The following is a 12,201-nucleotide window of genomic DNA, read 5'->3' as shown; positions in this document are numbered from 1 at the left end:
TTCCAAGCAATTTCTTTAGCCTGCTATTTTCTGAAAAACTGTGGGTCAGATACAGCAATTTCCATTAGCATATACTCAGGAAAGTAGTCTCAATTGGACCTTTTTTTGGTAACAAAAAGTCCCTGAAATTTGACATAGTCAGAATACCTTACATACACAGGTGAAATGAAGACAACAGTGTATGGACTAAGGCCATGTCTATGCCATAAAGTCTTGCTAACATGGTGACAAAGATCAGAGAGGTTTAAGAAACCCCAAAACCCATACACTTGCTAACTAGCTGAATCAGCAGAATCTCTGCCATAGCTGCAGCTATGCTTATGTGTGCTTTTGTCATTTCAATGTACACTGCTTAGTAAAGGTGTTGATATTCTAGTATAGTTCTAGCAGTGACATTCTCGAAGAATAGCTGGGCCTTTAGAGTTCAAAGCATTTCTTATTTGAAGAGTCAGTAAACCATATCTGCCAAAATTACTCGTTTTTCAAAAATACGCAAGCAACTGGAGCTGACTGTACCTCAGGAAAATGACAAGTTGCCAATTGCTCCCCCTATTGCAAAAGATGCACTTAAAATTTTAGAGAAAGGAATTAAAATTATTTTTATATATTAGGGTTGCTTAATCAAGCAAAATCTTTTTAACTAGTTCATAATAAAACAGCTGTCTGAATAACTGCAATAATCTATACCTGATTTATAGAAGGTGTTTCTTTGTTTTTGCCCCAAAAAGCACAATAAGTAAAGAATGTTCTCTTTCATGTAGTCAGATGTTCTAGTAAGCAGCAACTGCAACTATTGAATTTGCTGCTATTGCACGATGTTAAAACTCATGCAGAACCACAAAGAATACTTCTTCAACATACTTGGCAGTTCACCATTTTCCTCTCTAGAGTTCAAACCTCTTACAACGTTATTGTTGCTGACAGGCCACAGACTGAAACATGGAAAGATTATCTGACCTGCTCCAGGTAATGTTGCAAGTCAACCTCAAGGCTGGGAGCTGAATACAATTCATCTGGTTTCCAGCCCTCCTTGCTGCACTCTACTACTTTTCCAATAGCTGCTAATTCCCATGAATTTTAGTCCTGGGGGAATTTTAATTTTTTTTTTTTCCCTAACTTAGGGTCTCCAATGTATTTTAAATGGTTAATAAAAATTATACACTGGGATTAGAAAATCTAATGATAGGGGGGGTTAATACAGTAATCTTAGTACCTTTACTCCTTATGGTATATCAAGAAGCACTTTTCTCATTAAAGTGAGCACCATAGCTGACAAAGAATAATAAAAACATGTCATAGGTTGGTTCTACTGTAACAGTAAATCATGAACAACCTCTTCATTTTTATTTAATTGAGAAAACGTATTTTATTCATTACATTTGGAGTTGTGCCTGTCCACCTTCCACATCTGAGCAGCATTCGTTTGAAGGGGAAGACACAAATGAATCATAAGAATATTCTGAAGACTAGCATTTTTGTTATGCTCAAGACCTAAAAGGGCCATTTTGTTGTACGTGCCTGGCTTTGCTACAGAAGGTGGGTTGCCTTTGTTCTTGTGCAAACTTGCTCAAAATAGAATCAGTATTATGAAATCCTTGTGTTGAAAATGTATAGAAACAGAAAAAAGTTTATTATCATTTCCATAATAAGTAATTAAAAGAAAATGCTAGGATAAAATTTGAATAAAATTAGGATATCTGGCTCGCAGTAATGTCTTAAAAGGCCAGCTTTGAGAGTACTGTATTGAGTTTCAACTCATTCTATCTACCCCTTTGCTATTCTAAAAAATTTTTAAAGTTACATTTCTGAAGTAGGACTAGTTTCCTGACTACAGTTTCACAGAACAATGAAACATGGTAGTCCGTGAACCACTGCCACTTTTGCCTGGCTCAGAAATAAATTAATAAAAATTTGCAGTATTGATCCCACCCTGCCCCTCTGCTAAGCAGACTCCTTCCAACTATTTCCTAATGGACTGGCCTCTCTGTAAGTTTTTTTCTGAAAACATTTTCCATCACTGGAAAACAACCACATTTAGGTAATGCATATAAAGAAGGTTTTCTTCTCCAGATGGTCTTTGTTTTTAAGACTGCCCCTACGCATTATGAAATCTGAATTTTACTTGATAAAAATCCTCACTGTTGATCCTGTAATGCTAAGATACAGATCTATAGCAATCCTCAAAGCAGAGGACAGACTTCACATTTTTAGGTGGGGTCATGACAAGTTCTCCTCGGCTTTGTGCTGGCTGCGTCTCTGGGGGAGTACTCCTTTCAGATGTCAAGTTACTGCAAAATGCAGCATCTCAGCTTCACAGCTCTTCGTTTCTGCCTTCCTCCTGCCCCCTCTGAACGTCACCGTGTATTTGCAGAATCCCTTACATATTTTTATATAAAGGTATATATTCTGTCTTCAGCTCTCTCACCCCAAGATGCTGTTTAACCCTTTTCTCTGGGCTAAGCCTGTAGACTATTCAGTCACCCCACCACGTACCTCTGGCTCCAAGTGCAGGAGGAACCAAGGACTCGGAGCCCAGCTACCCGCCAGCACTACCGCTGCCTCCCTCAAAATTAGATCATCTTACGCTGATTAAGGGAGTTCAAGATTGGCATCGCTTGACAGAGTCAGGTCTGCATAAACAAGCGGAGGGCATTTTTAATAACCTGTCGGAAAGCTGGACTGCCGGGAGCCGGGGTGGGGGCTGGGGCACAGCCGAAAACACCCCCGGGAGTCATTCACGGCTGCCGCCGGCGCTGACCACGGGCTTGGCGGAGGAGGTCCGGGTACAGCCCCAAAGAAGATCCCTCATCTGCTGGGGTATTTTGCTCGGGTTTTCCCCCCCCTCCGATTACTTCCTCCCCGCGGCTCTTTGCACTTATCACTCGGGGGGAGGGGGAGGCTTTCTGTGCGCAGCCCGGCGCAGGTGACAGGCGGGAAGTTGAGGGGCAGACCGGCCTCCGGGCCGTCAGCACGGCCGCGCCCGCGGGGCCCTGACCCAGATAGCGCCCAGGGCACTGCCCGCTCAACGAATTACGCCCCCGCGCTGCAGCCCCCGGCCCGAGCCCGAAGACGTCCCCTCATCGCCACCCCCCTCCCCAAGATGTCCGCTGCTGCCGCCGCCGCGGCCGGGCCCCTCCGCGCCACCGCCGGCGGGAGCGCACCCACGGCCCCGGCCGCGCCGGGCCCGCCCCAGCCTGCCCGGGGCCGGGGGGGTCGGGCCGCTCCCCGCATCCCGCCCCTCCCGCCGCTGCCTGCTCTTGAGTTACCTGTTTTGATGACCCGTGTAGCCTTTTTTTCCCCCTCCTCTCTGCAATGAAAATCCGTGGCCGGTCACTCGCTCCCCCCTCCCTCGCCTCGCCTCGCCGCCGCTCTCCCTCCTCCTCCTCCTCCTCCTCCTTCTCCTCCTCCTCAGCGGGAGCCGGTGTCAGTCAGTCACATCAGCTGCCCGGGCAGGCAGGGAGAGAAATGCCCAGCAGCTTCCGGGAGTGCCAAATAAAGACAAGTCCAGAAAGAGAGAGAGACGGTGGCAGAGATGGAGAAAGAAAGCAAAAAGTGGGTGGAGTGTGAAAATGGAGAGAGAGGGAGAGGGAGAGGCGAGGGAGAGGTGTCTCTCGGCGGCGGTGCGGCGGCTCGGAGCCTGAGAGGAAATGGCAGTGGTGGAGCATCACGGAGGAGCAGGGAGAGCGCAGGCACCCAGGGTAGGGGCACCCACGGCCGCAGGCGTGGCGGGCCTGCCTGCCGCTCGGGCACAGCTCGGGTGAGTGGGAAGTGAGCACCCCACGCCACGCAGCCCCAGCCCACGCTGGGAAAGGAGAACGGGGCCAGTGTGGAAACCACCAGACGCCTCCCATGGCAGGGGAGGCTGAGGGCAGCCTCACGTCCACCAAGGTAGTTCATTGTCTACTCCGAGCCGGACTGAACTGTATTAGCCCGACCACTGCGATAGCTGGGCCCACAGTGGGGTTGCTGCCTTCATTCAGTACAGCCACGAAATCGGGACTTCTCCCAGTAGGCGAACCCTCGTGCCTAGGCCTCGTTTGTCAGGCTCTGTGGGCTTCATGCTAGTCCATACCCCTGGCCAAATGGGAGCACGTGTCTTTTGCAATTACGCGGTGCTCGTCACCACATGGTCCCAAGGGGCATCTGATCATCCACCTGAAATTGGCTTCACCTCCAAGTATCAAATGAGCTCGCTTTCTGCACAGAAGTCTTGGGAGAAGACCATGAATTCACAGCCTTTAAAGGAACAGTTAGCTCTTGAATGGAAAAATAACTCATTAGTTAGTGATAACAAAAAAGACCACATGTATTTTTCATGTCAACCATGTGTTTTTCATGTGCGATAACCATGCATGTGTTTTTCATGTGCGAAAATCAGTAGCACTTCTCCCTATCAAATATATAGCTTATTTTAGAAGATTTTGTGTTTCATTTCTGATGGTTTGACAACACTATAAAATATGGAACACAAGAACTTGTTTTAATGGTGCAGCAGTTAAATGGGGGCTGAGGAAAGTCATATTTTAACAGCAACTCACAGACCTTACATGCCTAAAGACAGCATTAAGAAAAAGCAAGCTGACTGCAAGGATCAGTCTGGGATCCAAACTCACTAGTGCAGACAATGTAATTGGCATCGGAAATTGCAAAAAATCAGTGCTGCAGCTTCCTGCATGTAGTGAAAAGAACTACTTCTCCTTGGCATGTATAAACAGCCAGATTAAATCAGCAGAACAGCACAGGTTTTAAACCAGAGGGTCTTGCCAGACCTTCCAAAAGGGAAAAAGGTAGAATGGAATTGAAGACCTGATTGCAAAAATGGGGACATTTTAGGGACATGGTATAGTGGTGGTCTTGGTCGTGTTAGGTTTACGGTTGGACTCGATGATCTTAAAGGTCTTTTCCAACCTATACAATTCTGTGATTCTGTGATTCTGTAATGCACAGAACACAGAAACTACTTAAGAGAAGCAAGAAACAAGCCCAGAAGATCTCTCTCTGGAAAGAAAACCTAAAAGGATTAAGAAACTGTGAAACTACTACATTTAGATTAAAGCTTAAGGTCCGTATTCTGTACAGCTCAGAGAGGGAAAAAAAAATCCCAACACCTGTGCAGTGTCAGCGTGATAAGTGGAAAGTTTAGGATGATAAATGCCACTGAATTTCTGTAGAATGTTAATTTAATTCGAGAAAAATGTAACGTAGTTAACTCATGAAAAGTTTGACAAGCTCTTACTGTAAGAGCACAGTCAAGCACTCCACATCATCCTTTTACATCACAGGCACGCGGAAAAGAGGGAAAAACCATTGGGCATTTCCTTTCCATGGAAAGTCTTTGGAGGCTACCAAACTGGCAGATGCCCTGCATGTCTAAAACAAGTCCCCTGTAACACATCTTCACTCCCAACTTCTAGTGCTTTCTTCACAAAACAAGTTCTTTTTTCCCTTCCCCAGGAGAATGTCGGCAAACTTAAAAGGCTAAGACTAAGGTAAAGGGAACATCAAGAAGTAAGAAATTTAGTAAGAAGGGAAAAAAGGGAGATTCAGTAATTGTAAAGTGACCTCATAATACAGAGGAAACCCAGTGGCAAGCAAAGACGTAAGATGTAGCACCTGAAAACTGGAGAAGAGCGCCTTACAGTTTCTGTATAAATAAAGGTAATCTTAAAAGGCAGTTCTATAAAGAACTTTGTAGTTATTAACTCAGGCCAAGCAACAGCCCCCTAAAAAGAAGAATGGAATGAGATGTGCAAATTTTGGACTTTGCAAAATATTGGATGTGCAAAAATATTGGCTAGATGACATGCTATTGTTTCATCCCATCAAGGAAAAAGAAGGCTTGGACAGCAATAAAAACTACGTTTTGAAAATGCTTGGCATTGGCATCAAGTGAAACACTGAGCAAGGAATGACTGGAAGATCAGACTTTGGGGTACTGAGTACTTTGCCCTCAGTCTAACAATGCATTCATATATTGGCTTAGATGTAGATGCAGAAAGTACATTTATGCCAGTAATTGCAATATTAAAAGTTAAAAGTTTTTATTTGTAGACTTCTTTCAGTGGGGACAGGGTCACCAACTTTGAGATCAAAACATTGAAAAAACCCTTACAATTCTAATTTATGCTATAGTTCTCCTGAAATTATGAGGAGCTCTTATGCAAGAAGTGCAGTAATAGCCCTCTTGTGGGAAGCTACCCCATTAAAATCTAGTAGCTCATGGAGCGCAGTGTATGGCAGTTAATAGAACTTTATAGGTTTTTTTCATTTTGCTTTTTGGGTTTGCTGCTGCAGACAATCTGTGCCAAGGCTGGCATGTTTTATTCCCTTTTATAGAAGAATGTATTTCTAAAGTTGTGCAGGGATCCCAAAGTGCACGTCAGAGGCTGTAGAGATAGGCTATCAAAATCTCTATAGAATGACAGCATTGTAACCTACTTAGAAGAAAATACTCTGGTGTATCTTTTATTTGCATACATGTTTTTTTCACAGAAGATGACTGTTGAAAATTTTAATGCTTACCTTCCCAGTATTTGTTGAAAATGGACTTTCAATGTGTATGATTGTAAAATTTCCCCAGTGGTATAAGTTGCATCTAAGTGATTCATAGATGAGTTGGAGAATACCACAAATATTGTCGCTCATTTCCTTGATTTCATGAAGTCTATCTTTGCTGGGGCAATGCAGAAAATATTAATATCCATTAAAATTGCACAAGCACTTATTGATGTGAAAATAGATTGGAATATCATGTGAAAATCTTGGTAGTGTGACTTGCTAGATCTGCTTAAATAATAGTGCATTCAGGACATGTCAAGATGCCTTTTGCTTACCAAATCTGCTGTTTAGTCTACAGAATTGGAAAAACAGCATATAGCTAATTAACTAAATGGATCTGTGAAGAGCACTGTGGGTATCTTGTACAGATCAAGTGTCAAGACACTCGGGAAAAAAAGGGAAGATTCAGCCAAATTTGTCATCATTCAATCTGATCACCTGTAAAATAAGATTAAGGCAGATTCAAATTACATTTAGTTTCACAGATGTCACTCTATTACTTTTTTATCTCTTCTCTGTATTCTTTTATGCAGGAAGCTCTGGGGGTGTGGACTCTCATTTCATAATTGTACATTAATTAGTTGTATGCTTCTCTTTAGGCATGGCCACATAAAAAGTTAAATAATAAGCATGTGCTTATCGTTAAGTATGTGAGTAATGGCATCCCTGTGTAGCAGAGCACTTAGGCATTCCAGTTGTATTTAAGCAGCTTGTTGCACAGGGATGGAATTACTCACTTGTTTATAATTCAGTATATGTTTAAGGGCTTTCCTGAATCCAAGGGGAAAATGTCCTGATCTCACAAATACTAATCTCTGTGACTACTTTTACTAACGGTAGTTTTGCTGTTTAATTCCGTTCTGTGGAGCTGTTCTTTTGGGAAAGCTACTCAGTGAATATTGTAGGCTTGGGCCCCAGTTCTGCTAAGTATTTACATTGCCCTATGTATTTATTATCATGAGATACAGGCTTCTGTTGTATTTTTGCTAAAAATCCTGTTTTATACAGTACTGTGTTTTGATATGGATTTCAAGTGAAGTTTCATGTTTTTCATTTAATTATGGGCAGAAATTTGCAAGGAAATTTTAGTGAGGACGATTTAACTGGGAATCAGAGGAAGGAAAGCAGAATTTTCAAGTATGTGAGTGTAATGTTATCATGTCACCTTCAACTACTCTTTTGCTATATATGAAACCTATGGAAGCAGTAGTCAAAAGGAATGATGAAGTCTTACTCATTGGCAATGTTAGTTTTCCTGTTTTGGAAGCGTTAGCGTTTCTGTTTGAGCTTCTTAGTTCTGTTTTGATCTTTCTTTCAATCTAGGCTGCAGGCAATCCATTAAGAGACTAGCAGTGTCCTCGAGTCATGCATCAGTGCAACTAAACAAAGTGAGGTACTGCTTCCAGCTTAGTAGTTGAATATACAGTTCTGCTTTGACAGAGTTTCAGGACAACTTTACCGTGCTGCTGGGCCACCATTCCAGCCCCAGATGTGAGCTGTGAAGCATCGTAGTAGGATAATTGCAGCTGGTTAAATGTCTGTGCTCTTGACCTTGTCATTGTCAGTGCTTTGTAATCCAGCTGTGTCTGAGGAAAATGTAAGTGTACCCAAATACTGCCGAAAGTAAAAACCTACTAAAAATGTTTTGTGGTCTTCTTCATGCCACAGCTTCTTTGATGCATTCAAAATGTCCCAGCATCCTTAGGAGGTCCAGTCACCTTCAGAATGCACAAACGGGTCATGCATGAAAGTCTGGTGTTTTAATCTGTTTTCTTGCAGCTGCAGTTTTCCCTTACTAGATGACATTCTTTTCCTTGTCATCTGCTGCTGTTTCTTTCATCACCATATGTATGATGGCATCAATGTCATGAGCAGATCTTGGCAAGACTTGCGTCTACATCATCAGTAAAATGCATCAGTCCTCTTCATGTACTATTCTACTGATGGTTAAAATCCCTTGTCTAGTGTTCAGTAAGAACCATTTCTGCTTATTGCGGAGGAGGTTCTGCCATGGCTTACTTTTTTCCCAGTAAATAGAGACTGCAAATATTTTTTTCAGCCCCTAGAGGTAGAAAGCATAGAGCCAGCTCTAAACTTTTTCCTGGGATGACTTAATAATGATTCGCTGAGATCAATGTTCTTGTTGCATAGGAAAGCCCAGACAGGGAGTGCAGTAGAAGTACTGAAAAATCCAGACACACAGAATATATGATTTTTTTCTAAAAAGCTGGGGATATTTGAGATTCTTTCTATTGCTATTTCTGAGATTTTGGGGAATAATCAAGTAATGAATTAAAGGTTTACTTGAATACAACCCACTGGGCTAGAAACTTAATTTTTCTTTAAAATAATTACACAATCACCTGATTCTAGGAAATGGTGTGTTAAGGAAAACACCAAATTTTGCAAAATTTGTGGTAAAATCACATGAATTGATAACTCGGTGACATAATTTTTTACAGAGAGAACACTTGTAGGATATAATCAAATAGCAATGTGGGAAGATAACCAATGTGTATTCTGGCAGTTAAATATTTAGTATTTTTCCAAGCACTTAACTAGACTGTGCCCTTATTCAGGCAGTGGTTCATAAGTAGCGTAACCCCAATTGCAGGCCAAGTAAGTCAAAGAAACCCCCTTAGAGGCAAAATTCCTCCGTTCTTTCACAACAGTTAATTTGCTACTGGGTGACATTTGCTACCTGCTTCTGCTAATGCTGTACCTAGCTGGTTTTGTTCTCCAAGCTCCTTTGCGCTGGATGGGTGAGGTGTGGTGGAAAGTGAGGTAAGCGCTCATTCCCTGTTAGAACAGTTTACTCAAGCAGAAAATAAAGACCTTTACCTCGCCATATTCACCGTGCTTGGGCTCATCCTGTAAGGACCCATTTAGCTGTTGACAGATATCTTCTGTAAATACACTTACTACCCTAATATAGAATAGAGGGGGAAAGACCACGAGTTTTGAATGTAAGTCTTTGAAATCTTTTACTTAGCTCTTGAAAGATACTGAGGTGATTTATGCTTTTCCAACACAGAACTGGAATGCCACGGGCGACAGCAGTGTGAATTTTCTTCTGCTCCTTCAACCTCTCCCTCAACCGAGGACTTGAAGAGTGAGGATATCTCAGCTTTATATCCTCCTGCAAAATGAGGCTGCTGGCAAGGATCCCTAGGTACAGTACATTACTTATATTAATATGCAGTTTTGTCAGCCTAAATTATTATTTTACAAATGATGACTACATAGATTAGATACAAGGAGCTGATCAGGCACAGCAGCACAGAGCCTAGCACAGTCATTTACCTTTCATATTCTCCATGGCAAATGGAGTGGCATCTTTTTGTTTCGCAATATTCTGAGAGCTTTTTAAGACCAGCCCCCTTTTCTGAAATCTGTTCTTCTCAATACATTTTTTTCCCATACAGCTGTGGCAGAAGGATTTCCTCTGTTGAGTAAAGAAAGGTTTGTTCTTTTATAAGAACCTTGTAAGTATAAAGTCAGAAAAGGTTTTAGGATAAATCAAGCCAAGTACTGGAGCAGCCAGATTATCTTCCTGTCTTCCTATTTTTTTTTTCCAAAAAGGGAAGGAAACAAAGCAAAACAAAGGAACAAAACATATTTAAATTTAATGCCTAAAATGGATTCGAAGGAACTGTAAATATTTCACACTGATGGGGTGAAATCCTGGTTCTCCTCAAGTCAATGAGTGTTTTGTCACTGACTAACAAGGTCAGCACTTCACCATACATTTCTGGATTAATGTTTCACTTGAATAAATGTAGGCCAATGATGTAGGTATCAGAAAGAATCTTTTTGTTTCAAAACTAGTCGTTTATTTCATTCTTATTTTCTTGCTTTCCTGTATTTACACAGGCTCTGTACATACTGCACTGTATTTCTAAAAGCTATCATTTTCTTTAGAAAAGAATATTGTTTGCTCTCCTGAATAATTCATCTTGGAGTTCTCTTTTAATCCCCCATCAAATGTGCCATTCTTGTATCTTCACAAAGGAAAAGAAAGGAAAACAACACTCTAAGGCTGATTTATGAATTAGACCATGAACATTAAAAATATATAAAGTGTTGGTATAAATAAGAACTTCAGTTTAGATTCTGGTTCAGTTATATCAGTACCTCTGAAACAACACTATTGGTTGAATACAGATTTCCACTAATGTAACTGACTTATCACAGAGTATAAAAAAAGGAGCATAAGAGAGAAATATGATGAAGATTTGATATTTAGCCTTGAGCTAATATGGTTGACAATATAGGTAGGATTTGAAGGAAAACTGAAATGCTTAGAGTACAATATAAATTCAACAGTAAATACAATGCAATTTGTAATATTTGTGAAACAACCAACTAATAGTTGATAAAAGAGCTTTTTATCCAAATTCCTGTATATCCTATTAGGTTAAAATATAAATATTTTAGATGGAAAGGAAAGAACCCAGAAGCACCTTCATAGAGAATCTGTGGCCCACAAGCACTTGTAAGGTCTTTCATTAGATTACTGTTATACATTTGATGTACATGTCAGATTAGCAAGAGACCTTTCAGCATCCCAGTGAGCTTCAGCTCCATCTTGTCCCTCTTATCGGTAGGAAGTCATCTTCTATGAGCTGCTATATCTCCAAATCTTTGTTGTAAGCAGGTCCAACTCATTTTCCCAGTAGAAGATGGACTCAGGCATGGCAGCTCCGATAAAGTGTTGTTTCAAAGCTGTGTATCTTGTGGTGTTTATAAAACATTAAATGGTAATAACCAAAATAGTTGTCTATTGCCATGAAGAATGTATTTACAAAATCAAACCAGTATTAGTGGCACATATCTATGCCACAGCATATAAAAGGTTGTTGCTTGTAGCTCAGCTAACCAATCCTGAAATGTCAGCCTCTTCCAGCCACCAGCTTCATTCAGCCTGTAGTAATCAGCCAAACCTGTTTTGCTTACCTGTGGTTGGTTGCCTCAGCACGGTTGAATGGTTTGTCTATGGCTTCTGTGATCTTCTCATAGTGTACGTACCTCAGTGATAAGCAAAGTTAGGGGCTACGTCAGAGGACCTCAGGGGTTGCATTTCAGCAGCAGCAAGGAATAAATTGTTGAGAGTTCTTTTGTATAGCACTTAATAAAAGGAAAATAAAATGTGTTAGAGGAACAATGGAGTGAAATCTTTTGGGGAAAGAAAAGAGAAGAGGGTCCCCACATTAACATTCTTGGGACTGTAGGCTGATCTACATCATCAGTTGTGGTGAGCGACACTTATAATCCCCTCTTCCTGAGTCATCCATCAGTATTTATAATGGTTCACCAGTGTTAATGTAATAATGTTTAAGAAATTGAAATATTTCTGAAGCGTAGCTTTCCCAGAAATCCTCATAGTATTCATAGCAGATCTTCCTTAAACCTTGTTTAGTGTTATTGAACAAATTTGGTAGAGAACCTGATGTGCTCCACATATGGGAGTTGTTCGAGGTTGATTTGTTCATTGGTTGTCCTGGTTTTTGTGTGACACAGGTCCCCAGCCAAAAGGTTGTATGTCTTGTATGGTCATTTACTGTTCGATTAATAAAAGCAGAACAGAAGGGACTATTATTTGTTTGCTTTTACTAGTTATTTTGATATTTGTTACTACCTTTT

The 12,201-nt window shown here is 41.3% G+C and overlaps 1 protein-coding gene across 2 annotated transcripts in view; it reads right to left on the bottom strand.

Annotated features, from left to right (window-relative positions):
• The window catches only part of CAP2 (cyclase associated actin cytoskeleton regulatory protein 2), a 71,944-nt gene extending 68,338 nt beyond the window's left edge, over positions 1-3,606 (bottom strand). Inside the window, exon 1 of one of the 2 annotated variants that reach the window (XM_075493828.1) lies at positions 3,267-3,606. The gene's annotated coding sequence lies outside the window, so the exon portion shown is untranslated. The remainder of the gene's footprint in view (positions 1-3,266) is intronic. The other variant, XM_075493827.1, reaches the window with a different exon arrangement.
• Between the last annotated feature and the right edge of the window lie 8,595 nt (positions 3,607-12,201).

Source organism: Mycteria americana, chromosome 2 (assembly GCF_035582795.1).
Source record: "Mycteria americana isolate JAX WOST 10 ecotype Jacksonville Zoo and Gardens chromosome 2, USCA_MyAme_1.0, whole genome shotgun sequence".
Classification (NCBI taxonomy): domain Eukaryota; kingdom Metazoa; phylum Chordata; class Aves; order Ciconiiformes; family Ciconiidae; genus Mycteria; species Mycteria americana.
This window is presented reverse-complemented; position numbering and strand designations above follow the sequence as displayed.